Source organism: Macrobrachium nipponense, chromosome 18 (assembly GCF_015104395.2).
Source record: "Macrobrachium nipponense isolate FS-2020 chromosome 18, ASM1510439v2, whole genome shotgun sequence".
In the NCBI taxonomy this organism is placed as follows: domain Eukaryota; kingdom Metazoa; phylum Arthropoda; class Malacostraca; order Decapoda; family Palaemonidae; genus Macrobrachium; species Macrobrachium nipponense.
The window spans coordinates 88,731,223-88,758,558 of NC_087211.1; the positions used below are offsets into that span (position 1 = coordinate 88,731,223).

Sequence of the window (27,336 nt, forward strand, 5' to 3'; positions counted from 1 at the left end):
TGTCATAGAATTAACAGTTCATTCCAAAGCAAGTGAAATAGAGATAAGCAAGAAATGAAAAAGTGGGAAGGATATGGAAAAAGAATAACAACTTTCTACAGTAAAAACAATATAAAATGGTCAGAAATTAATGAAGAATTAAACAAAGATTGGGATAACATTTTCGTAAGTTGATGACATAAGGGTAAATACGGAGATATTATATAAAATATTGGAGATATAGTGAAAAAATATATACCGAAGAAGAAAAGTAAACATCATTCATGCATACCAAGAGACAGAAGAATCTTGTTCCAGAAAATCAGAAAGTGGAAAAAAGGTCTTGCAAAAGAAAAAAAATGCATGGAAAGTTATAGAACTAAAAAGTAAGATAGAAAATGCAGAAAAAAGATTATACAATCAAAAGAAAATGAAAAACGGGACTTGGAAGAAAAAACCCTAATAAATATCAGCAAACCCCAAACTATTATACTCATATGCGAAGAAGATGAATAAAGAAGAATAGAAATAGGCCCTCTGAGAATTGAAGGGAGATTAACGAATGAAAAGGAATTTGCAACATACTGGCAGAACGATATAAGAGAGAATTCACCCCTAGAATAGATAATGAAGATAATGATATAGAAGTAAGGGATGAAAATAGTGAATATTTAGCTGACATAGATATTAATGAAGCTGATATTGTGCAGGCTATTAATGAAATTAAAAATGGAGCTGCTGCAGGGCCTGATGGCCAATTCCTGCTATTTTGTTAAAGAAAGTAGTTCATTCTATCGCAAAGCCACTTGCAATATTATTAAGACAAAGTGTAGATACAGGCAAGATATATGATGAGCACAAATTAGCGTATATTACCCCTACTTTCAAAAGTGGATCAAGACTAGAGGCAAGTAATTATAGGCCTGTGAGTCTAACATCACATATAATGAAAGTGTATGAAAGGGTAATGAAGAAAAATATTATGAAACATTTAATAAAAAATAATTTGTTTAATAAAGGACAACATGTTTCGTACCCGGAAAAAGTACACAAACCCAACTGTTAGTCCACGTGAAAACATATTCAAAAATATGAAAGCGGATGAAAACAGATGTGGTTTATTTAGACTTTGCAAAAGCTTTTGATAAAGTAGACCATAATATATTAGCGAAGAAAATTAGAAACACAATATCGTGGATAAAGTAGGAAGATGGTTAAAAGAATTTTTACACAACAGAAAACAGATAGTTTATTGCAAACGACGAGAAATCGGATGAAGCCAAGGTAATATCCGGTGTGCCGCAAGGTACGGTGTTTAGCTGCAATACTGTTTGTTATTATGATTGAAGACATAGACAATAATGTTAAGGATTCGGTAGTGAGTAGTTTTTTCGCAGATGACACAAGAATAAGTAGAGAAATTACTTGTGATGAAGATAGGAACGCTCTACAAAGAGACCTTAACAAAGTATATGATTGGGCAGAGGTAAATAGGATGGTATTTAACTCTGATAAATTTGAATCAATAAATTATGGAGACAGAGAAAGAAAGCTATATGCATATAAGGGACCTAATAATGAGACCATCACAAATAAGGAAGCAGTTAAAGGACCTTGGTGTGATGATGAATAGGAACATGGTTATGCAATGATCAAATAGCAACTCTGTTGGCAAAATGTAAAGCAAAATGGGAATGTTGTTACGGCACTTCAAAACAAGAAAAGCTGAACACATGATTATGCTTTATAAAAACATATGTTTCGTAGTCCACTTGAATATTTGCAATATGATATGGTACCCACACTATCAAAAGGATATTGCACAAATAGAGAGTGTACAAAGGTCCTTTACAGCTAGAATAGAAGAAGTTAAGGACCTAGACTACTGGGAAAGACTACAATTCTTAAAATTATATAGTCTGGAAAGGAGAAGAGACGCTACATGATAATTCAGGCATGGAAACAGATAGAAGGAATAGCAGAAAATATCATGGAACTAAAAATATCAGAAAGAGCAAGCAGAGGTAGATTAATAGTGCCCCAAAAAAATATACCAGGAAAAATAAGGAAAGCACACAGGACATTAATCCACTACGCACCAGCATCGATAATGCAGCGTCTATTCAATGCGTTGCCAGCTCATCTGAGGAATATATCAGGAGTGAGCGTAGATGTGTTTAAGAATAAGCTCGACAAATATCTAAACTGCATCCCAGACCATCCAGATTGGAAGATGCAAAATATACCGGAAGATGTACTAGCAACTCTCTGGTAGACATTAGAGGTGCCTCACACTGAGGGACCTGGGGCAACCGAACAAGATGTAAGGTCTGTAAGGTAAGGTAAGTCTCTCTCTCTCTCTCTTTCCTCTCTTTAAAAAGATATGAAACAATCAAATTAGAACACCAACAAGGAGTTTAAGTTTCTCTCTCTCTCTCTCTCTCATGGTATGCTGATGGAGACAGAAATTCATTCTGTTACTTATTATTGTCGTATTTTTCCCCCCTAATCCCGTTCTCTGGTAATCTTGGAATTGTAATCTCTCATATTCTGGTAAGCTAGGAATTATAACCTCTCATGGCCTTGGGCTGTCAGTACTTTCCTTGTTGTTGTTGTTGTTCCCGCGATCTGAGGACGTCTTGCGCATGACGAATGTCTTGCTTTTTTTCTAATGTCATTCGAGACAGCCTCTGCTGTCACAAGGCTTTCACGTATGGCCTTTTTACCATGAATAATATTGGTCTCATCTGAAGCTGTACTTCATCATTTCTTTTATTAAGTGATTAATTAATTTATTTACTTTTATTGCCTTTAACTATCAGATGAATTACTTATGTATTTGTTTAATTATTGTATGAATCACATGTTATTGTCTTGTTTATTCGATTAATTTCTATAATTTATTTAATTGTTAATTTATTTATTTATTTATTTATTCATCTATTTTTTATTTGATTAATTTCTATAATTTATTTAATTGCTAATTTATCTATTTATTTATTCATCTATTTTTATTTGATTAATTTATATAATTTATTTTATTGCTCATCTATTTATTTATTTATTCATTAATTTTTTATTTGATTAATTTCTATAATTTATTTAATTGCTCATTTATTTATTTATTCGTCTATTTCTTTTATTTGATTAATTTCTATGATGTATTTAATTGCTAATCTATTTATATATTTATGCATCTATTTTATTTATTTATTCATTCATTTTTTGTGTAGACGGATACTACCTTTGTTTTAAAGGAACTTTAAATTCTACAAGAGGTCTACAGTTACTTCCAAACACCTTTCAGGAAAGGATTGATAACAAAAGGTGTATCATAAACTACTACAGATGCCATACAAAATCTCTAATGAATGGAAATCTCAAATTTCATATTGATCATGCATCATAGCTATCAAGCTCGAAGATACCTAAAATATATTACTGTATTTGATAATTATTTTGATTAGGGATTGCAACCTTTGTTGAAATTTCTTCTGATAATGCAGCATAAATACATTACTGAATCAGCTATATTTATTTTGATTTTAATCATGGCTGCAATTTTGCTACGCTGTGTTTGCTCATATAGATTTTTATGAGGGAAAGCCAATATTATTAAACTTTCTCCTTATAATACCCAGAAAGGTTTTGCATGCATATAAATACCCCCGCAGGCACTGAAACCAGGATATTGCACGTAAAAGAGGCAAGATCAAACATCAATAATTATGGAATCAAATGAAAAAAATGAAGAATTATACCGCATGAATCTCGGATATTCCAACCAACACGCAACCCACATCATGACATTCATTATCAAGAGATTAAAAATGAGTCTTGCATAACAGACAAGCAAGCAAAAAAAAAAAAAAAAACAAATCCCTCTTCCTAAAGGAGCACATTTCTAATGCTTTTATCTAATTCATCGCTGACTTTCATTTATTTCAATTTTGTAAAGGATGTTCATATACAACAATCTAAGGACTTTCATTCTTATGTCTTTCTTCTCAGAGAACACGTTTCCAATATATTTTTTACTAATATTTTACTTTTTTTCTGATTCGCCGTTTATACTCATTTATTTCTATCCTACAGAGTATGTTAACCAACAACAATCAAAAGACTATTTTCAATGTTTTTCTAATATTTAATCTTCGTCTAATTCATCGTTTACATGTATTTATTCCTGTTATGTAAAGAACGTTCACAAACAACAATCAAAATACGATTTTCCCTAACTCCAATATTAGCCCTTCCACAAAAACCTCCCCAGAGAAACTTGATCGGAGGTCGTGTTTATTGGCGGTCAATTCGTCTCCTTGTGACCTAGATCACAAGAATACCTGTACTATATAATAATAATGATATAATTCCCGTTCATCACGCTACACAGTCACGCGACACTGACAGAACGAATCTCTCAAGTTTTGTTTACTTTCGTCCTTCCCATTTTCCTCTTCTTGTAGTTAGGTCAGGAATCCAGAGCCCCACCAATTTCCTCTCATAAGCATCATTGTTTCACGAGCTGCATCGAGAAAATAGGAAGACACGAGAGCGAGTTATAAATTCATTGCGTTTCTTTAAGGTCTTATGATGCAGCGGAAGGCGGCCCCGAGTTACCAGCTACTCTTTTTCAGTCGTCAGATTTACGACGGCCGGATCAATGAAATTTCACAGGGAGAGTGATTTACTGACATTTACTTTGCTATAACGAATAGGTACTTGAAGACTTGTTATAGTTTTCATTTACCATAATCCTGGAACTCTTATTTCCTGTAGGTGTATGTTTTAAGTTCAAAATGAATAGGCTTAACGCTAATGAGGCAATTACCGTTACATGCTCAAGAATCCTCTTTAGTTAATCTTATTACCGCCATTAAGAAACGTTTAAACTGAGAGAGTCATTCGGGCGACAAATAAAAAACAAAGGAAAAAGATTTCAATCGTAGCGACATCTGGTAACTCGGCCGTTCATCGTCATGTGTCGCACCGAGCGACCTTCACTTGTTTCGCGTGAACAATTTGTTTTAGGCTCGTGGAGCCTACAGCCTATACATGATGAACAAACATCGGAGAGGGAAGAAGAAGAAGAAGAGGAGGAGGAAGGAGAATTGCACGCTAAAATGATGCCAGGGACGGTTGAAAAAGCGGTCGAAACGGGGAAGGGAAACTGGTGGACATCAGCTGTTACCGAGTATAAGATGTGGGAGTTCGCCTAGCAGCCATATTGATCCCGGTTGGTATAGCAGTAGTGTAAACAGAGGGAGGTGGGACTCACGTCGTACGAGTGTCCTGGCTGAACTTTCAGGTTTCCAGTGAATCCCGAGGATGGTTTTACCCTCCACGTGAAGCGTGAAGTGCCGTTCGAGTGCCCTGTTTGGGGGAGAAGAACGAACGAAGCGGGAAAACGCCCGTTCCACAGCCCTTACCCCGTCTCCCAGGAAAGATCATCGTCTTCCATTCGAGTAAGTACGAGTATAGAAACGAGTTGTTTACACCGTTCGTGCATATGATGCTGGGCCTTATCTCGCCCCACAATTCCTGTGCATCGATGGCTGGACGGATGCTTTCACTCAGTGCTTTCTCTATGCGCTTTCCCTGAGACTAGTAGAAGCTTTCTGTTAGTCGTAAACAGCTGTTTACCAACACCTAGTACCACATACTGTTACCGGTTTCGTTACTGTCAAGCAATGTTTCAAAAAATAATTTTATAAATGCACAACACGCATGAAGGTTATGTACAGTTATTTAATGAAAAGGGTGCAAAAGGGAGTTTATTTAAAATTTTATAACAAGTAAACACAATACTAATATGTTGTCATTGTATATTTAATTTCACCATTAAGAAGTCAGAGGTACTGATTTCATTTCGATCTGCATTGCCAAATAAAACATATAATTTCACCTCTCTCTCTCTCTCTCTCTCTCTCTCTCTCTCTCTCTCTCTCTCTTTCATCTTCTTGCAATCGTACTACATTCACAAACACTTTATGTTACTGCATTGTAAACCTTCCCTTAAAGAAAAAGGATAATACTTAAAAAACAAAACAGAAGAGTTGCTAGGAAATGCGATTAAGGAGAACTTGCATGTTCTCTCTCTCTCTCTCTCTCTCTCTCTCTCTCTCTCTCTCTCTCTCTCTCTATCTATATATATATGTATATATATATATATATATATATAGAACTGGTAAAAATGTTCTGTAACAACAGAGTTCCATCTAATAAAAGGAGCCCATAAAACACCAAAATAGAGAAAAAGTACTATATTTCAGAGACTGCTGTCTCCCTCTTCCGGTAGGTATGATGATGATAGTTCACAGAAAAGGTGGTATTTATACCAAGAGGTCCATCCACAAACAAGCCATTTTAAGTCACCCCCGCTGATAATCTTCCTCTAATCTTCTTAAGGGTTGGTTGAATGAAGACGTTGTCGATCGTGTCCGAAATCCATCCTCCTTTTGAGAGTTCATTACCTGCCTCTCTTTATTAAGGCCGATTCCATCATTTGACTCTTGTACCGGCAGTTGCTGCTATAAATTACACGTGACAAATTACCAGTTTTAGTTCTAATGGTTATGTTCATTTATATGGTTGAAAATAGCCGAGTTCTGTTGTCCATACCTAACTGACCGTTTGTGTATTTTGGTGTTTTTATGGCTCCTTTTATTAGATATATATCTATATTATATATATATAATATATATATACATATAGTATATGTATGTATAATATATATATATATATATTATATATAATATCAACTATTATTTTTCGAAGTAAAAGGTTGAGCTTGAATAAATCAAACTTGGCATAAATAGTTAGTGATTATATGATTCAATATGCATTATACAGAGAGAGAGAGAGAGAGAGAGAGAGAGAGAGAGAGAGAGAGAGAGAGAGAGAAGGGGGCGTGTCTGTTTTGACAGCTGGTGCTTAACCAGCCTAAGATCTTACTATTGTTGGAATTCACAGCGTCACCATTTCTCATAAAACTCTTTATTTAATTTATCAAATCGAATAAAATTCTTGATGAATATATCCTTAAAAACACCAGGTTTCCCTTCTTTCATTATATGTATGCTAGAGTATTGGTAAATTCAATTCTTATTTGGATATATTTAATACTTCCTGGCTCAAGAAAAACATTTTTATATCATGAGTCCCATTAAATATACAGCTTTAAGCAAGCAGAATGTTTTTAATCTTATGAGTCAATAATTGTTCGTTAAATAAGTTCTCCACAGGATGTCTTAATGAATATAATGATCAAATTATTAAGTTATATAAATTATATATTCAGCATTTCATCAGTTAAGAAATGTGTTGGTAACTTCTAGGCCAGGAAATATATTAGTAAATCATAAGGATTACTAAAGGTTCTTTGCAGCGTCCCTTCGGCCCCTAGCTGCAACTCCTTTCATTCCTTTTACTGTACTTCCATTCATATTCTCTTTCTTCATCTTATTTTCCAACCTCTCTAACAATTTTTTTTTCTTCCTATTTGCACCTTTCAGTTTTTTTTACTGTCAATTTCCCTTTCAGCGCTGAATGACCTCATAGGGCCCAGGGCTTGACCTTTGGCCCAAATTCAATTTTTTTTTATCAAAAACATATTTAACTCAAAACGATTTAGAGAATTTACAAAATGCATTCTGTATCAATCAAGGTTTTTTTTATTGAATCTTATGTCAAATTAACATATCACGATTCACAGAATTTCCCAAATGGATTCTGTCAATCAAATATTCTTTAAAACGCCTCTTACGTTAAAGAACAAAACTGCTAAAATAAGTCACAGAATATCATGTATTATATGCAGCGGCAAAGACTGAACATTTCTATTCAATCAGTCAAAATCAAAAGCACATTTAACGTTTCACGATTCAGAGATTTTTCAAAGTGAATTTTATGCCAATCAGAATTTTTTTTTAACTCCTACCCTGTGTCATTGACATACTGCGACTCATAGGTTTTCCAAAATGCATTCTATGTCAGTCATAGATTTTTTTAACACGTACCTTGTGTCAAATTGACATATCACGACTCACAGATTTTCCAAAATGCATTCCATGTCAGCCATAGATTTTTTTTAACTCGTACCCTGTACCTTGTGTCATATTGACATACCACGACACACTGATTTTCCAAAATGCATTTTGTGTCAATCAATTATTCTTTAAAACGCCCCTCGTGTCAAAAAACAGAACTTCGAAAACAAGTCAGAGAATCTCACGTATTTTGTGACGATACCTAAAACGTTTGATGTACATCTACAGAGAAACACACAGACCTACATAAACTGTAGTACTCTTTCTCGTGCTGGTCAATTTTCCTTCGCTACACGCAACCTTCTACTTCTACGCCCTTTCGTGTTCTGGATGGGGGACTCCTGACCCACTTCTTTCATCGACTGTGCTTTTCTTCGTACCGGTTCGTTGGGTAGATTAAGCTGGTCTAAGGTTTTCGGTACTTTTTTGATCTTGTGATTAATACAGTTCTTGGGAAGAGGTTGGTAGAAATTGTGGTTGCTTGATTAGGTAGCTTATGCTTTCACTGCTATTGGATATGTGAAGTAAATTGTGCATGAAAGGTACACATGCGCCCACATTCTCTCTCTCTCTCTCTTCTCTCTCTCTCTCTCTCTCTCTCTCTCTCTCTATATTATATTATTATTTATAAATTCTATATATATAATATTTATTATTATATATTACTATAATATATATATATATATATATATATATATAATATATATATATATCTATATATATATATATATATATATATATTATATTATATAATATTAATATAGGTAATATATATGGATGTAACCAATGACAACTAAGATTTGAAATCATCTTTATGATTAGTAGTAATAAGGACCAACATTGCCTACGTTCCAGCTAAAACATTCATAAGTTTGTCATATTTTTCCTCGGGGAATTAGGGGGGTTGGAATTGGGGGGAAGTTTCTTCTTTCTGATGAGTTTTAATTGTTTTTTTAAGAGAAAGTGTTGGCTTAAATGGAATATATTAAATGTTAATGGGCAACTTTAGGAATTTTTTGAGGGGTGACCGGGTGAAATTCAGTTTGGATGTAAAGATAGTATTTGCATAAATATTAATGATACAGTTTGCACATATGTTAATCGTTGGTGTCAATGCTTACTCTTGATTACTAATGATTTTTCGTTGTTAAAGTTGAAAAAAATGAACTCTCATGAGTAAAAATAATTTTTGGTAACAATACGTTTCAATAGTTAATTATTATGGATTCAACGTCCAATTCATTTAAGTACAGATGTTGATATAAATACCTAACGCTTCCTATACTATTTTTCTTTACTTTCATTAGATTATTTTCCTTTTGTACGTCAGCAGTTGTACACGATATTTATCATTTAGATAAGATTTCCCTAAATTGACAGGGAAACCTTTCAAGCCATTTTGACCAGGTTCTGTTTCGTCAAGGGACATATATTGGGAGTCCCTGTGGCCTTCCCCCCTCTAGCCCCTCCATCCCCTCCCTTTCCCACAAGACCAAGGGTGGGCCATTTGCATTGCAGAGCACCTGCGCCCCCAAAGTGTGTGAGGGTGCTACATTTCCAAAATTCCTGTGACCTAGAAGTATTTCGTTGCTTTTGCTAAATTAAACTGTGGAAATGTGTTCCTGCTATTCATTTGTTTTTATTTCTTCTCGCCTTTTTATCTATTGCCACTTAAAAGCGTACTGTTATGTGGTACCTTGGTTTGCAATATGTCAATGGGATTCACTATTCATTAATGGATTTTGAGAAAATTCATATGTAGTCTGATGGCATTTCAAGTCATGTTTTCGATCCATCTTGATTTATGTCTTTTTGGAGCTAATACAATTGCCTTTTGGAGCTAATACAGTTGCGATTTTGGAGCTATTACAATTGCTGTTTTAAAGCTAGTACAATTGCCTTTTTGGAGCTAATACAGTTACCTTTTTGGAGGTAATACAATTGCCTTATTGGAGCTAATACAATTGCCCTTTTGGAGCTCATACAATTGCATTTTTTTGAGCTAACAATTGCTATTTTTGAGTTAAAATAATTCCCTATTTGGAGCTAATACAATTGCCTTTTCGGAGCTAATACAATTGCTTTTTTGGAGCTAAAACAATTGCCTTTTTGGAGCTAATACAATTGCCTTTTCGGATCTATTACAATTGCCTTTTTGGAGCTAATACAATTGCTTTTTTTGAGCTAATATAATTGCTTTTTGGCGCTAATACAATTGCCTTTTTGGAGCTAATACAAGTGCCTTTTTGGAGCTAACACAATTGCCTCTTTGGAGGTAACACAATTGCCTTTTTGGAGCTATTACAGTTGCCTTTTTGGCGCTAATATAATAGCCTTTTAAGAGATAATACAATTGCCTTTTTGGAGCTAAGACAAGTCAAGGCCCAAATGCCATAATTAAGCCTTTTTGGCTAATTATAAATGTTTTTGCCTTTTTGGAGCCTTTTTATAGAACAGTTCAGGCAACTGCTTTTTTGGCAACCTCTTTTTTATTTGCTTTTTTGGCGCTAATACAATTGCCTTTTTGGAGCTAACACAATTGCCTCTTTGGAGCTAACACAACTGCCTTTTTGGAGCTAATACAATTGCCTTTTTGGCGCTAATACAACAACCTTTTTGGAGCTAATACAATTGCTAACACAATTGCCTCTTTGGCTCTTTGGAGCTAATACAATTGCCTTTTTGGAGCTAATACAACGGCCTTTTTGGCGCTAATACAATAGCCCTTTTGGAGCTAATACAATTGCCTTTTTGGAGCTAACACAATTGCCTCTTTGGAGGTAACACAATTGCCTTTTTGGAGCTATTACAGTTGCCTTTTTGGCGCTAATATTATAGCCTTTTAAGAGCTAATACAATTGCCTTTTTGGAGCTAAGACAGTTCAGGCAACTGCTTTTTTGGCAACCTCTTTTTTTTGCTTTTTTGGCGCTAATACAATTTCCTTTTTGGAGCTAACACAATTGCCTCTTTGGAGCTAACACAACTGCCTTTTTGGAGCTAATACAGATGCCTTTTTGGCGCTAATACAACAGCCTTTTTGGAGCTAATACAATTGCTAACACTATTGCCTCTTTGGTTTCTTTGGAGCTAATACCATTGCCTTTTTGGAGTTAGACAGCACCTTTTTGGCGCTACTACAATTGCCTTTTTGGCGCTAATACAATTGGGCCTTTTGGAGCTAATACAATTGCCTTTTTTGGAGCTAATACAATTGCCTTTTGGGGAGCTAATACAATTTCCTTTTTGGAAGCTAACACAATTGCCTCTTTGGAGTAACACAACTGCCTTTTTGGAGCTATAGCTTTTTGGCGCTAACAACTGAGCTAAATACAATTGTCACACTTTTGCTCTTGGTATAATACAATTGCCTTTTTGGAGCTAATACAACGGCCTTTTTGGCGCTAATACAATAGCCTTTTTGGAGCTAATACAATTGCCTTTTTGGAGCTAATACAGTTGCCTTTTTGGCGCTAATACAACAACCTTTTCGGAGCTAATACAATTGCTTTTTAAGAGCTAACACAATTGCCTCTTTGGAGCTAACACAATTACCTTTTTGGAGCTAATACAGTTGCCTTTTTGGAGCTAAAACAATCGCCTTTTTTCAGCAGGTTTTAACCAATTTCATAATATTAGCCCTTGTCATCTCACTTCTTGATCATTCAGATCTTATTTGTACTTGTGTGTTTGATCTACTGAAAAGCAAGTGCTGCAGATTTTTTTTCCTAATTTTTAATTTCATATACTGCACCCTTTTCGTTACAGCCTCTTTACTGTATCCACATTTTCGTTTGAACGTGCTGGGCTTGTACCTTCATTCTTTAGTATTATTCATGCGTCCTCGTCTTAATCCATACTCCACAATAAATAAAAGCTCCTCGGTGGCGTGGTCGGTATAGTGTTGGCCTGCCACCTTGGTGGCCGCGAGTTCGATTCCTGGGCATTCTATTGAGGGGTTAGAGATGTGAATTTATGGTGACAGAAGTTCACTCTCGACGTGGTTCGAAAGTCACGTAAAGTCGTTGGTCCCGTTGCTGAATAACCACTGGTTCCATGCGACGTAAAAACACCATACAAACAAACACAATAGATAAATATATAAATGATGAAATAAAAGAAAAATACTATAAATTGCCTTGAACGGCACAGCAGTCAGTTTTCATAGTCAGTTTAAGACAAGACGACTCCTCAAAGACATCATGCATCGTTAGTTAATTGGTATATCACATAAATACTCACAGTTCTAATTCCTCAGCTGTCGGCTTTGAATCTTTTAACCCTCCTCCATCTCCTCCTAACACACCCCCCCCCCACCCCGACCCCCGCCACTCCCTATTCCAACTCATTCCCATTCCTCCTCTCTCCTCCCCACTTCCTTCATTCCTTCCCACTCCATTCACTCCTTCCACTCTCCTGTCATTTTTAAAGGACTCCTCAACTTCCGTTTTAGTTTTCTCTTCCTCTTCTCCGGTAGGTGGTATTGTAAATAAATAAATAAATAAATAAATAAATAAATAAGTGGTCCAATAAAACCTTACGTATTATCTGGTGGGTAAATAAAAAAAGGGGGGGGGGGAGTGGTGGCGGGCGGGGCCGACTTTTCGGTTGGTAATGTAAGTAAATAAATAAATAAGAAAGTGGCCCGTCCAAACCTTACGTATTAACAGACGAGTAAAAAAAAAAAAAAAAATGGGAGGTGGTGGGGTTGTTGGGGGGAGGGGGGGCGGTTGGGGGGTTGGGGGGTTGACTTTTCGTTTGGTATTGCGAGCACGTCTTGGGGAAAGAAGTCGACGGTCTGAAAGTCCATCCTTACTACGTGGTTGCCGCAAAGTCCTTGACCTGTATCACGTCCTATATCACGTCCTATATCAAGTCCCAGGGTTGGGTCGCTTTGCGCATTGTTTGGGAAAGGACGAAGGTGTTTAAGAGGTATAGAGGGCGCGATATTGAAAAAGGGCTGGGGAGTCCTTATTGAAAATCCTTTTCTTTGGTTATATAATGTTTATGTTGACAAATGGCATATTTGGTACTTGACAGAAGAAATACTTTGAAAAGACAGTGATGTGGACGATAGTGTTGTGCTACTTAACATGCATATATGTATGTATATGAATAACTTGATCACGAAGTATATAAAACGTGATGCTGTGTATAAATAAAGGGTTTTTTTGCCACAAAGGAAAAAATGAAAAAGCGAGATAGCCAAGTACTTTCGGTCCTGTTCGGACCCTTTACTGAGGCAAACTGATTTTACAGTACATTTTGAAAAAAACACGGACCATATACAATTTAATATCATGAATTTTTACACAAATTTTCCAATTTTTTTTTTTATTATTAATGAAAAGACGAAAGAAAATATAAATATATATATATCGAACAAGAGAAAGAGGGAGAGAAAATATCGAACCAGAGAGAGAGAGAGAGAGAGAGAGAGAGAGAGAGAGAGAGAAATAATAACTATATACATGTGGGACTAATTACATGAACAACTAATAAATTAGTCCCACATGTATATAGTTATTATTTCTCTCTCTCTCTCTCTCTCTCTCTCTCTCTCTCTCTCTCTCTCTCTCTCTCTCTCTCGTTCGATATTTTCTCTTGCTCGATATATTTATATTTATATTTTCTTTCGTCTTTTCATTAATAATAAAAGAAATTTTGGAAAATTTGTGTAAAAATTCATGATATTAAATTGTATATGCTCCCGTGTTTTTTCAAAATGTACTGTTTTCTGGGAGAATCACTTGTTTACTGCGTGTACCCTTCAAGGTGTGGCTACCCTCAGGCGGCTCCTCCTTTCTGTAGAGTGAAAATCGTCCTTATTGCTTGCTAATTTTGTAGTGTCAGTTTGTATATTAAGCTTTCTTTTGACTATGTTGTTCTCTGTAAAATCAGTTTGCCTCAGTAAAGGGTCCGAACAGGACCGAAAGTACTTGGCTATCTCGCTTTTTCATTTTTTCCTTCGTGACAAAAAACAACCTTTATTATGTATGTATATGTGTGTATGTATATATATATATATATATATATATATATATATATATATATATATATATATTTGCATATACAGGGTGTTCATAAACTCCTGGTACCTTTACAAGCAATAAATACATGTAATGGTACTGGGACTTTAATATATATACATATATATATATATATATATATATCATATATATATATATATATATATATATATACATATATATATATATATGTATATGTGTATGCATTATATTTATATATGATGTGAAAACAAACACTTTTATATATATATGCATACACCCCCCCCCCCCCCCCCCACACACACACATAACCTAATGGCCGTCTAAAATGCCACGTAAAGATAACTAACTAAATTGGTTTCCCGGGAAGAAAGAAGGATTCCGAAAGGGTTGAGATATTGACTAATTGGAGGGTTTGGTATTTCCAATCTTTTTCCGTACCTTTGATCCTGTATTACCAATTAAATCCTGCGGGAATCTTTCAAAGTGAGTCTTACAGGATTCCCGAGACATATCGAAACGTATGGTTGAGAGTTTCACTCTTATAATTCACGGAGGTTTATCCAGTGTTGTGTTTACATTTTTATCTCTTGGCAAAGCACATATTGACTGCAATCAAAATGGTTCTAGGATTAATTGTCCCGAATTTATATAAATACGCAGAGCAGAAATGGATTCCGAACCTCAAATAGAAATACCGTTGTATAATATCAATCATTATGACGTTTGCGCAGCTGACATGTCAATGAAAACGACAAAATGTTTAGCAGTTATGGTCCATAGGGATTTAGTGCCGTCAGTGCGCTTCACGTGGTGCTCTGTAGGAATAACTAAAGGGTTGTTTGCACTGCCCTTTCGCTCCCTAGCTGTACCTACTTGATAGCCTAAATTTCATAGAAGCAAATCAGATGAAATCAGTAGTAATGCACATTTAATGGTAGAAAGATTGCAAGACCACTGATTATATCAAACTGATCACTATTTGTGATGTACAACTTGTTTCATCAGTAAATGGAAATATGATCCATCACCACTAGGCGTTTGAGCTTTTTGTATTATATATTATATATATATATATATATATATATATATATATATATATATATATATATATATATATTGAATTCATGTTAATGTTCATTTTGCAATTCAATATATATACAGTATATGTAATGTATGTACAAAATCAGCAAATATTTAGCCATAATATTTTATATTCGTCAATATACTTAAATTTATATACTATGTACTTACATACATATACACATACCCGTAAACTGTATATAATATATTAGGGGATCCAAACTCCATCACCACTTGGTGTTTGTGCTTTTTGTTATAATTATTTTTTTTAACTTACATTTTGAAGTTCACTTTACAATTCAATACATATGCTTTATATATATGTACAAAATCAACAAATATATAATTATAATGTTTTATATGCATCAGTATACTTAAATTTACTATGTACATACATTTAGGAACAACTCTGGTTATAAAGCATACATAATTCAAGCCATGCAAATTTTAAATTGCTTCTCCGCTAAGATTATAAGCCAATTTAATTCTGCTTAACATAGGTGGCGCCGTAAGCGTCGTTAATGATACTTTATTTATATTTATTACATTTCTGAGTCTCTGAAATACCTGGAAGAGGTTCATTCCAACGACGGCTCCAAATGCAGTTGAGGCTCTGAGGGTAAAGAAAAATTCTGCTTTTTGCTCCGACAGAGTCAGTTTTGCATTGCTGTGTTTTCTCTTTTAACTTCCAGGAAATTTATTTTTCATGTTGTGCTATTACATTACGCGAAGTTAGTTCTCTCACAAATGTAATAACATTGCATGCAATGTATCCTGCATTTCGTGTTATTACATTACATAAAGTTAGCTCTCTGTGAGGGAATTTCGGGAGAGTTTATGTCATGAACTTAAATTCAGGGTCATCATGATTGTTGTTCTATGCAATGTTATGCTGACATTGATTGAAAGATGGAGAGAGAGAGAGAGAGAGAGAGAGAGAGAGAGAGAGAGAGAGAGAGAGAGAGAGAGAATGTCATACATGGCAGAGGACGTACTTTTATAATCTGTCATGCACAGCAGTAGACGTATTTTTATATGTCATACACAGCAGAAGACGTACTTTTATAATATGACATATACATCAGAAGACGTACTTTTTATAATGTGCCATATACATCAGAAGACGTACTTTTTATAATATGTCATATACATCAGAAGACGTACTTTTATAATCTGCCATATATATCAAAAGACGTACTCTCATAATCTGTCATACAAGGCAGAAGACGTAATTTTATAATCTGTCATACACAGCAGTAGACGTATTTTTATATGTCTTACACAGCAGAAGACGTACTTTTATAATCTGTCATATACATCAGAAGACGTACTTTTTATAATCTGTCATGCACAGAAGAAGATGTACTTTTATAATCTGTCATACACAGCAGAAGACGTACTTTTATGATATGTCATATACATCAGAAGACGTACTTTTATAATATGCCATATACATCAAAAGACATGCTTTTATAATCTGTCATATACATCAAAAGACGTGCTTTTATAATCTGTCATACACATCAAATGACGTACTCTCATAATCTGTCATACACGGCAGAAGACGTACTTTTATAATCTGTCATATACACCAGGAGACGTACTTTTTATAATCTGTCATATACATCAAAAGACGTACTTTTATAATCTGTCATATACATCAAAAGACGTACTTTTTATAATCTGTCATACACGACAGAAGACGTACTTTTATAATCTCATGCACAGCAGAATACATACTTTTATAATTGTCATACACGACAGAAAACATACTTTTATAATCTGTCATATAGATCAGAGGACGTACTTTTATAATCTGTCATACAGGGCATACTTTTATAATCTGTCATATAGATCAGAAGACGTACTTTAGAATCAGAAGCCAAACTTTAGACGCATTCGTTTTCCTTGACGTCAGAAACTATTTCATGACGATGGCAAAATTTCAGTAAAGAAGAGAAATTCTTATAAATCTCGGATCCATCAAATTCTCCGCTATTTAGCAACTTCAAACTCGCAAAATCTTTCGGACATTTCCAATAACATTCCCCTGACAACACCAAGGATTGTATTTTTTACGCTCTTAAAATAATTTGGATTAATTGGAACAACAAATAACAAAAATAGAAGCAGGAGGACTTAAGAAATTAGCTCTTAAATTTCGAAGGTGAAAATTTCATTGACAAAAAAAAAAAAAAAAAAAAACATAAAATAAGAAAAGACAATTGAGACGAGCCAAAGGACGACACGTAATTACAGATAAAGTATTACCTCAATTTACAAAAAGAAAAAAAATGCGCGCAAATCTGCAGGTAGGAGGGGACTTAAGAATCGAAAGAAGAAGATAATTGAGAAAAGTCAAAGAACGAAGTGTAATTATAGATAAAGCATTAGCACGATTTAAAAAAAAAACACGAACAAATTCGTAGGTGGACATAAAAATAGAAGAAGATAATTAAGAAAAGTTAAAGAACGACACGTACATTATAGGTAAAGCATGAACAACAATAGAAAAAAAAACACGCACAAATGTATAGGTAAGAAAAAAAAAACACTAATCTGTAAGTAGGACGGAACGTAAAAACTCGAAAAAAGAAGAGAAAGATAATTAAGACGAGTCAATGAACGACACGTAATTATAGATAAAGCATTAACATCACTGAAAAAAAAAACACGAACACATCTGTGTGCAGAAAAAAAAAAAACACTGAGAAGCGTAAAAAACGACACGTGATTAAAACATTAACAACAATTTAAAAAAAAAAAACACGCACAAACGTCTGTAGACAAGGATGATAAAAAAAACAACTGACTTCAGTACAGAGACGCTGGAGATACCCTCGAGAAATAAAATGAGAATTCCGCTTATCACTAAGTGCAAGCGAAGTCTCCCGGCTCGAGAGGGTACGAAACTTGTTGAGAGAACCTTGAGAAGGAAATTCTTTCGCTCTTATTTTTTTTTTTTTCTGCTTCGTCCGTTTTTATCTTCATTAGATAGATAGCTAGCTCGTATACAGAGGAGTTGACTCTTAACGTAATTAAACAAACGGTCGCCTCACCTGGTGGGGCAAATGGGATTAGGAAATCGTCATTTGCGGTGAGTGAAGGCTCTCTCTCTCTCTCTCTCTCTCTCTCTCTCTCTTTTCTTGGGGGTGGGGTGGGCGTGAGAATGTTTCAAGGGAAATGAATTAAAAAGTTATACTTAAGAATACACGCAGGTATTGTTTGTGTGTGTATATATATGTATATATTATATATATATATATATATATATATTATATATATATACATTCACACAGGTGAAAAATAAGAGGCGGGGTCTAGGTCCTGACCGGTTTCGACTTTACTTCCAAGCCACTGGCGAAGTCATTCGGCAATGGCTTGGAAATAAAGTCAAAACCGGTCAGGACCTACACCCCGCCTCTTATTTTTCACCTGTGGATATGTGTGGTAAATGAATCACGTGCTAAAGTGATTATAATCGTATGTATATATTATATATATATATATATATATATATATTATATATATATATATATATATATATATTAATATATATATATATATATATATATATTTATATATATATATATATATATATATATATATATATATATATATAATATAAACATCTCCCTAAAGGTACATAATTTGTTGGGGGATGAAGATGAATCTTGGTTAGGAAAAACAGGTGTTATAACGGGCAGCCAGCCAAGCATATAGTAGTACTCTAGCTGTAACCTTTGAAATTAAGATGGTTCTCCATTCTTGGTACTTTTAACTAACGGTAAATGCCCCTAGACATCCAAATGCATGACGTTATGATGCTAGAAAAATGTTAATAATGCATTATTTAGTGATACATTTCGTTACAGTATAACTCCGTATCTCTACGAATGTTTTTATTGATCTTTTTGTCATCATATTTAATTTTGATTGGTAGTCTTGCATAATCTTGCATAAGAGGTAATTTAAAATGGATTTTATTGCAAGATACGTAAAGCAATTAAATTCCTATTAAGTGGAGAGCTTTTAGCTTATTGTAAATATTCAAAATATTATTAATCCCAATAAATATTGAGAAAGACGCAACTTGCAGAGCTAAGACATGAAATTCTAATATCCCCGAAAATTGATTGCGAAACTTTCTTGAATTTTTATGTTTCACGTCTTGACTTTTAAGGGATAAGTAATTGGACGTAACAGAAAACTTCCGGCGAAGGTGAAATTGACTGAATGGGGTCAAGAGTAAAGCAAATATAATTATTGTGCCACCAGTTTTTATTGTCCTCGGTTATAATAATTTGACGAATATCAACTGAATATTTCCGTGAACGTTTTTACATTTCCGCATTAAATCACGAGTAACTTTCTCAAAGATTTTTTGCAAGAAAATATCTTACGCTTTGAGGCAAGGTACCGTTTTCAGTTTTCTGTAAAAAAAAAAAAAAAAAAAAAAACCATTGAGATGGCTTTTTGTCTGTCCGTCCGCCCTCAGATCTTCAAAACAACCGAGGCTAGAGGGCTGCAAATTGCTGCTACGTTGATCATCCACCCTCAAATCATCAAACATACATATTCTTTGGAACCTAGAATTTTACGTCGGTGTTCTCTGTGGGCTTGTTCCATACGAATAGGGTTTATCTTCTTGATTATAATAATAATAATAATAATAATAATAATAATAATAATAATAATAATAATAATAATAATAATAATAATAATAATAATAATAATAATAATAATAACTCAACTATATTCTACAAAAGAAAATGAAAAGAGTTTTTCTTAGAAAGTACCCAACAGTTTCGTCCTCCAAGAAGAGGTCCATTGTAGGACGAAACTGTTGGGCATTTTCTAAGAAAAACTCTTCATTTTTGTATGCGGAATACAACTGAATTAACATATCTTCGTGCCCAAGAAGATTACCAGTTCAATAATAATATAGTGGCTAAGATAAAACTCATAAATAACTGATTAGATAGCAACACATCTGCAGATGGAGATAGGGCACTCCGATAAAGGCAGAGCCATAAGTTTCGATTCTGCATTTGGGACACGTCCCACCATAGAATGGGAGGGCCGGCCTTCGGTCCTTCCCATGAGGTGATATTACGGAATTGGGAGGTTCTCCTCTCCTCAGGGAATGACGTCCTATTCTTTGAGATGTTCGCTTATAGATGCGTCACTGTGGGTCAAACTGTTTTGTCTACGCCGTATGTATTTATAGTTGCATCTACATTTTGTCTACAACGTATGTGTTTATAGGTGCGTCAGTATCAACTGTCTTGTCTAGGGCGTGTGTATTTATAGATACGACAGTGTGGTTGGAGTGATGTATAAATGTGTGTAAGTCTGTGTGTATGTAAGTATGTGTGTATGTACGTATGTATGTTTGTAAAAGATTGATGACATTGACATAAATTTTTATGGTAAAGCTTTATTAGAATTTACACTTAATCATGATTTATTTGAGAGTTATGACTTTTATTTTAAATCTGCATTTGACCACAAAAAACAGAAATGCACACACGTATATATGATATGTATATGTATATGTATATATATATATATATATATATATAATATATATAGTATGTATATATATATATATATATATATATATATATATATATATATATATATATATATATACATATATATATATGTGTGTGTGTGTGTTTTATATATGTATATATACATATACATAGAAAAACGTTCAGTATTTTTTATGCATTATCATATTCGGGTAAAGCAGACTAACTTTTTTTACAAATTCGTACAAAGGATGTTTGCTGTCATATATTATTACTTGCTTGTGATCGCTTCATCTTTTATCATTTTATGCTCATGAAATTGCTCCATTAAAATAAAACAATTCCTGGGATTCTTTGTCTAAGTTCCACCTGGAAACAGATTTTCTAGTTCCCATTTCGAATTCCGATAAAATATGTTTATGTGTAAAAAATTTTGAAAATTTCTCTCTCTCTTCTCTCTCTCATCTCTTCCTCTCCTCGTCTCTCTCTCTCTCTCTCTCTTCTCGAATTACTTATCACAGTAAACTCCCCTTTTCTCTCTCAAGAGAATTACTGATAACAGCCAAGAAGAATAAACTTTTAAGATTACTCTCTCTCTCTCTCTCTCTCTCTCTCTCTCTCTCTTCTCTCTCTCTCTCTCTCTCTCTCTCTAAGAGATGTACTTATCACAATAAACTAACTCTTTCTCTCTCTCAGGAGAATTACTGATAACAGCCAATAAGAATAAACTTTTAAGATTGTACTTTCTCTCTCTCTCTCTCTTCCTCCTTCTTTCTCTCCTCCTCTTTCTCTCTCTCTCTCTCTCTCTCTCTCTCTCTCTCTCTCTCTCTTTACCGAAAGAAAACGAAACGCCACCAACTCTATGCAACCTACATCCCACCCCCTCAAAAAAATAACAAATATTTTTATTACCACCATTATAATACCAATTTGGAGACAACATTTTCCCCTCGGGGGTTGGGGGGGGGGGTTTGAAGTGTGTGGGGGGGCGGGTTTTGAGGTGTGTGGGGGGAGGGGGAAATCTCCTCCCATTCTCGTAGCGCCCGGAAAACATAAGGTCAAATTGGCGTCTTTATTTTCTCAGCATCCCGAAGCGTCAGCAAATATTGGTTCATTGTTCGGATGAATTACCATAAGCGCTCCGGAGAACGCTTTCGCGTAGCGTGGATTCCTCTCGGAACGCGTCCTTTACCTCTCGATTTTTTTTTGTTTTTTTTGGCGGGGAAATTCCCTTTCGCGCATTTTTTTTCCTCCCTTCTTAGTTTAATAATAAATTAGGTCAATTCCGCTACTTTTCCGCACGCAGGCCGTATTGCTAGAAAGGCTTTTGTGCGTTGTTAACCTTCATTGAATTCCAATAGATTTCTTTTCCTTTTTGGTGGGAGGGGAGGAAGGGAACTGGGTTGGGGGGGGGGGGGGGGGGGGGGGGGGAGGAGAAATAGAAGTAAATTGGTCCCACTAAACACTACTTTATTTTCCACAGGAACTCATTTTTTTTTCTAGTCACGTAATAGTAAAACGAGTTAAGTGAAAAGGCCGATGGTTTTCTCTGATTTTTTATATATTTTATTTTACAATCTCAAAGTAGTTTTCCTTTAGTTTTGTTCAAGATTTCTAGAATATGCTGTGCTGCTGAATGTAGGTATCCACGATATTTTCTAGTGTCCTGCAATGTAATAGCTGTATAGGATTATATATATATATATATATATATATATATATATATATATATATATATATATATATATATATATATATATATATATATATATATATATATATATATATTATATATATATATCATATATATATATATATATATATATATATATATATATATATATATATATATACTTGTATATAAATATTCGTATATGTATACTGTTAAAAAGAATGACAGAATTGAGTTAGTTGATTTTATATACTGTTTTTCTATATATAAACTCACTCGCCTAAATCTGCCAGTCTTTTTAACAGCATTTTGCTTAAAAAGGAGGGGTTGACCTTACCAAAAACAAAAAAAACCAAAAAATTAAAATTATATCTATACTATATCATATTAATATATTAATTAGTTATATATATATAATCCATACATAATTTTTCCTTGTAGTACTATGCATTTTTCCAAACTTCCTTCATTCAAGATGTAAATATATCAACATTAATTTAATAAGACACAAAATATTTGAAATAATATGCATGTAAATCATATAATTCTGTCCATGGCACAAATATGAAACAGTACAAAGATACTAAAGAGAGAGAGAGAGAGAGAGAGAGAGAGAGAGAGAGAGAGAGACTATGACCACCCTGCCCTCTGAGTGACAGAACGATCGAGGGAGAACTTACACGAGGGGTGGAGGTTCCCATTACACAAAAGGATTCTCAGCCGTTTCCTTCAGTACCGAGATTCTGTTCGGAGGGGAATTTCGCTCCCCTTCGGCGTGGGGTCACGTGTCCGAGGGGAAAAGTTTGTGGAGTGTTTGGGAGTCGTCTCTAGTCGGGGGAGGGTATCCTTTCCCCCGTTGGAGTAATCTGAGGGAATATTTTTTTCTCCGTCCTAGGACAACCAACTTCGTTGATGTCACCATCCTGTTGGTTACTTGAGGTTCTTTGCAGTGTGCCTTCGCCCCCTAGCTACAACCACTTTCGTTCCTTTTACTGTACCTCCTTTCATATTCTCTTTCTTCATCTTATTTTCCACCCTCTCCTAACACTTCATTCATAGTGCCACTGCTGTGAGGTTTTCCTCCCGTTACACCTTTCAAACCTTTTACTCTCAATTTCCGTTTCAGCGCTGAATGGACTCGTAGGTCCCAGTGCTTGGCCTTTTGTCTAAATTTCATAATCAGTTCAATTCAGTTCAGTTTCTTAAAGAGTCCTTCGTATATCTTAGGCGGGATTTTTTTTTTTTTTTTTTTTTTTTTTTTTTTTTACCTCTGGAACCGTCCTTGAGTTGTTGGGTATCCTCCCTGAAAAACATCTTTGGAAACGTCAACCTTTTTCTGTAAATATTAGTGGTTGAAATTCCGTCATTGTATGGTGTGGCCTAAGACAGGTTTCTTTCCCCATTAACTATCGGGAGGATTTAAAATGAGTTCCTCCGACCTTGCTCAAGGGCATCTGAGTCGCATCCTCAGTCCTCTTGGAAGTTCTTGAAAGGTCATTTCTTTTCGTGGGACCTTTTACCCGCAGGGTATTTCTGACTATACTCGTAGCGTTCTTTTTATCATTGAGGTGAATTTCCATACCTGTGGTTCCTCGTTGGACGAGTGGTTGACGTGCTCGCCTACCAATTCAGTAGTCCTGAGTTCGATTCCCCGCTCTGCCAATGTGGAATCAGAGGAGTTTGTTTCTGGTGCTGAGAAATAAATTTCTCGATATAATGTGGTTCGGATACCACAATAACCTGTAGGTCCCGTTGCTATGTAACTAATTGGTTCCTAGCCAGGTAAAAATATATATCCAATCCTTCGGGCCAGCCCTAGGAGAGCTGTTAGTCAGCTCAGTGGTCTAGTTAAACTAAGATATAATTAACTTTGTGTGTGTGTGTGTGCGTGGTGTTTGTGGTGGAACAGTCAGTAATGATTCTTAGTAGTAATGTTATTAATGACTTTAATGCTTCATCAATGATCCTCAACGAAACCCTTTGTCAAATTAGGCAAGGAGATATTATGCAACTGGAAAATCTTTGCTCTAGAAAGAGTCAGTGAATATAGCTCCATCAATAATATAACATGATACAAATGCCTACATTCATTGTTTCAACGACTCATATTGAACCAGAATTTTTTAACACTAAATAAAATTGGAATACTGCTCAGTAAATAACACTTTATAGTTCTAATTTATCCTATTTTGAAGCATCTGGAAATGTCTGTATGAAAGCAATAAATGGTTCATCGTCAAGTTGAGAAAAATTAGCTTCAACATTGCAATGTTCGCTTGCAAAATCACAATCGTCCGCATTCCATTTTAAGTAAATTACCATGGAAGTGGAAAAACAATGGAAGTGGGGCACAGGAAATTGCACAAGATATATTATTTAATGGCAGACTTAATGAGCACTCTCTCTCCCCTCCCCCCCTCTCTTCCTCTCTTCTCTCTCTCGTCTCTCTCCTATCTCTCTTCTCTCTTCTCTCTCTCTTCTCTTGAATCTCCTCTCTCCATTTATGATTCCCAAAAGTTAAATACGAAAGCTCCTAGGATGAATCCTTAAGAATCATGCGAGATCAGTGATATTAATTTGAAGTAGGAATTTACGAAATATGTATTAGAAGGAATATAACAGTATTTGAATGAACAAATTTATAGAGAACAAAATAAGTGAATTGACAGTTAAATTCTTTAAGATATTCACTTGACTGAGTAACTGAGATATGGCAAATTAGGACATGGATATTAGAATGTAAATAATGATATTTAAGGGATAAAAAAAGAATGTATTATAACAACTTAAGTACAATAAAACATCAAATCCTCTTAGATACACAGTATACCTTAATGAACCTCGTGGAGGGTAATGCCGTCAGTGCACCTCACGGAGTGCACAGTAGGCATTACTAAAGGTTCTTTTCAGCGTCCCTTCGGCCCCGAGATGCAGCCCCTTTTCATTCCTTTTACTGTACCTCCGTTCGTATTATCTTTCTTCCATCTTCCTATCCACCTTCCTAAGAACTATTTCAAAGTGCAACTGCTTTGAGGTTTTCCTACTGTTATAATCGTGAAAACCTACGTACTCTCAATTTCCTTTCCAACGCTGAATGACCTCATAGGTCCCAGTGCTTGGCCTTAGGCCTAAACTGTATTCCATTCCATACCTTAATGAATAACTGACGCATTGCAAGGTCAATCGACCAAGACCCCAAGAATACTTTGACGAAATCAAAGCGTAATTACAAGTTACTTAATCAATCCGCTAGACATAGAAAATTAGTATTCTGCGAAACTCTTACGTCGCTTCTCATTCTGGGAAAGTAGGATTATCAATTTGATACTGCTAATGGGGATTTTACGTTTCGCTTGTTGGGTGTTTTCGATGCGATGCTAATTAGAGAAAAGATGAGACGTAAAATCTTATTAAAATGCTTTGTTCGTCTGGAGAGTTTCCCGTCACTCTTGGGAAAAGAGTCACGTTACTGATTGGCTGTTCCTGATCAAGTTTCTTCTTCTTCCTCTTCTTCTTCTTCTTCTTCTATTATTATTATTATTATTATTATTATTATTATTATTATTATTATTTTTTTGGTCAATCACAGTCCTCCAATTCGACTGGGTGGTATTTATAGTGTGGGGTTCCGGGTGCGGAGCTACTACAACCTCTAGTTTTTCCAGATTCCTTTTCAGGGATCTTGGGATCGTGCCTAGTGTTCCTATATGGGTACAGTTTCCACTGGCATACCCATATCCTTCTTATTTCTATTTTCAGGTCTTGATACTTATCCATTTTTCCCTTCCTTTTTCTTCAAGTCTGGTGTCCCATGGCATTGCGACATCAATGAGTGATAATTTCTTCATGATTTTGTCAGTCAACGTCACGTGTGGTCTGTTTGCACGTATCACCTTATCTGTTCTGTCACAGTCATCCTATTCGACTGGGTGGATTTTATTATTATTATTATTATTATTATTATTATTATTATTATTATTATTATTATTATTATTATTGCATGGAGAGCCATACTTTATCATAGAGAACATAGTATCGTCTATTATTATTATTATTATTATTATTATTATTATTATTATTAATATAATTTTTATTATTATTATTATTATTAGAGGCGTTGGCAATCAGAATGTTTTATATTTTATTTCAAGTTTACAAGTAGAGCTGGGAAGTTCACTATGTTTCCGACAACAAACGTGTCGAGGATGGTCTATGGGTTATTTATGAGAGATACAGAAAAAGCTTTTATTCCTCCATTCTTTGCAGCTTCCTTCGTTAATTTTCCATTGTCAGTGAATTCCCGTGGTGGGGTAGTGCCGTCAGTGCACCTCACGCAGTACACTGTAGTTATTATGACTTCAGGTTCTTTGCAGCGCTCCTAAAGACCATAGCTGCAACCCCCTTTCATTCCTTTAAATGTACCTCCGTTCATATTCTCTTTCTTCCATCTTACCATCCGCCCTCTCCTAACAATTGGTTCATAGCGCAACTGCGAGGTTATATATCTTCCTGTTCCATTATTAAAACTCTTTCTACAATCAGTTTCCCTTTCAGCGCTGAATGACCTCATAGGTCCCAGCGCCTGGCCTTTGGCCTGAATTTTGTATTCCGTACCATTCCATGGTCAGTAGTCAATTAATAATTGATAATTAAAGATGGAACGACGCACAACTAAGCTATGTACCGAGGGACGTCACGTGCCTCCGACACCGTCTAATGACGAACAGGTCTCTGGAAATTTGCCCGACTTATTACACAGAACATCACAGGGCCGAGGCAGGACGCAACTTCTCCTTTGAACTTCCCCGAACTTCCGGGAACAAGCGACGAACTTCGCTTTTAAGGTAGTATGTCAGTGGAGTCGTTAAAACACCCAAATGCAGTCGGGAGGAATATTAATTATGAACGCTGCTGATGTAGGGCCGAAAGTTCGTAAGGGGTCTTTCCTGGATACGTATGACGTCGATATTTCGTTTGGCGGAGAGAAAAAGGGGCCAGTAAAGTGCTTGAT

The 27,336-nt window shown here is 35.1% G+C and overlaps 1 protein-coding gene across 1 annotated transcript in view; it reads left to right on the plus strand.

Annotated features, from left to right (window-relative positions):
- The first annotated feature begins 5,075 nt into the window (after positions 1-5,075).
- The window catches only part of LOC135196877 (sperm-associated microtubule inner protein 5-like), a 122,596-nt gene continuing 100,335 nt past the window's right edge, over positions 5,076-27,336 (plus strand). Inside the window, exon 1 of the mRNA XM_064223651.1 lies at positions 5,076-5,444. The gene's annotated coding sequence lies outside the window, so the exon portion shown is untranslated. The remainder of the gene's footprint in view (positions 5,445-27,336) is intronic.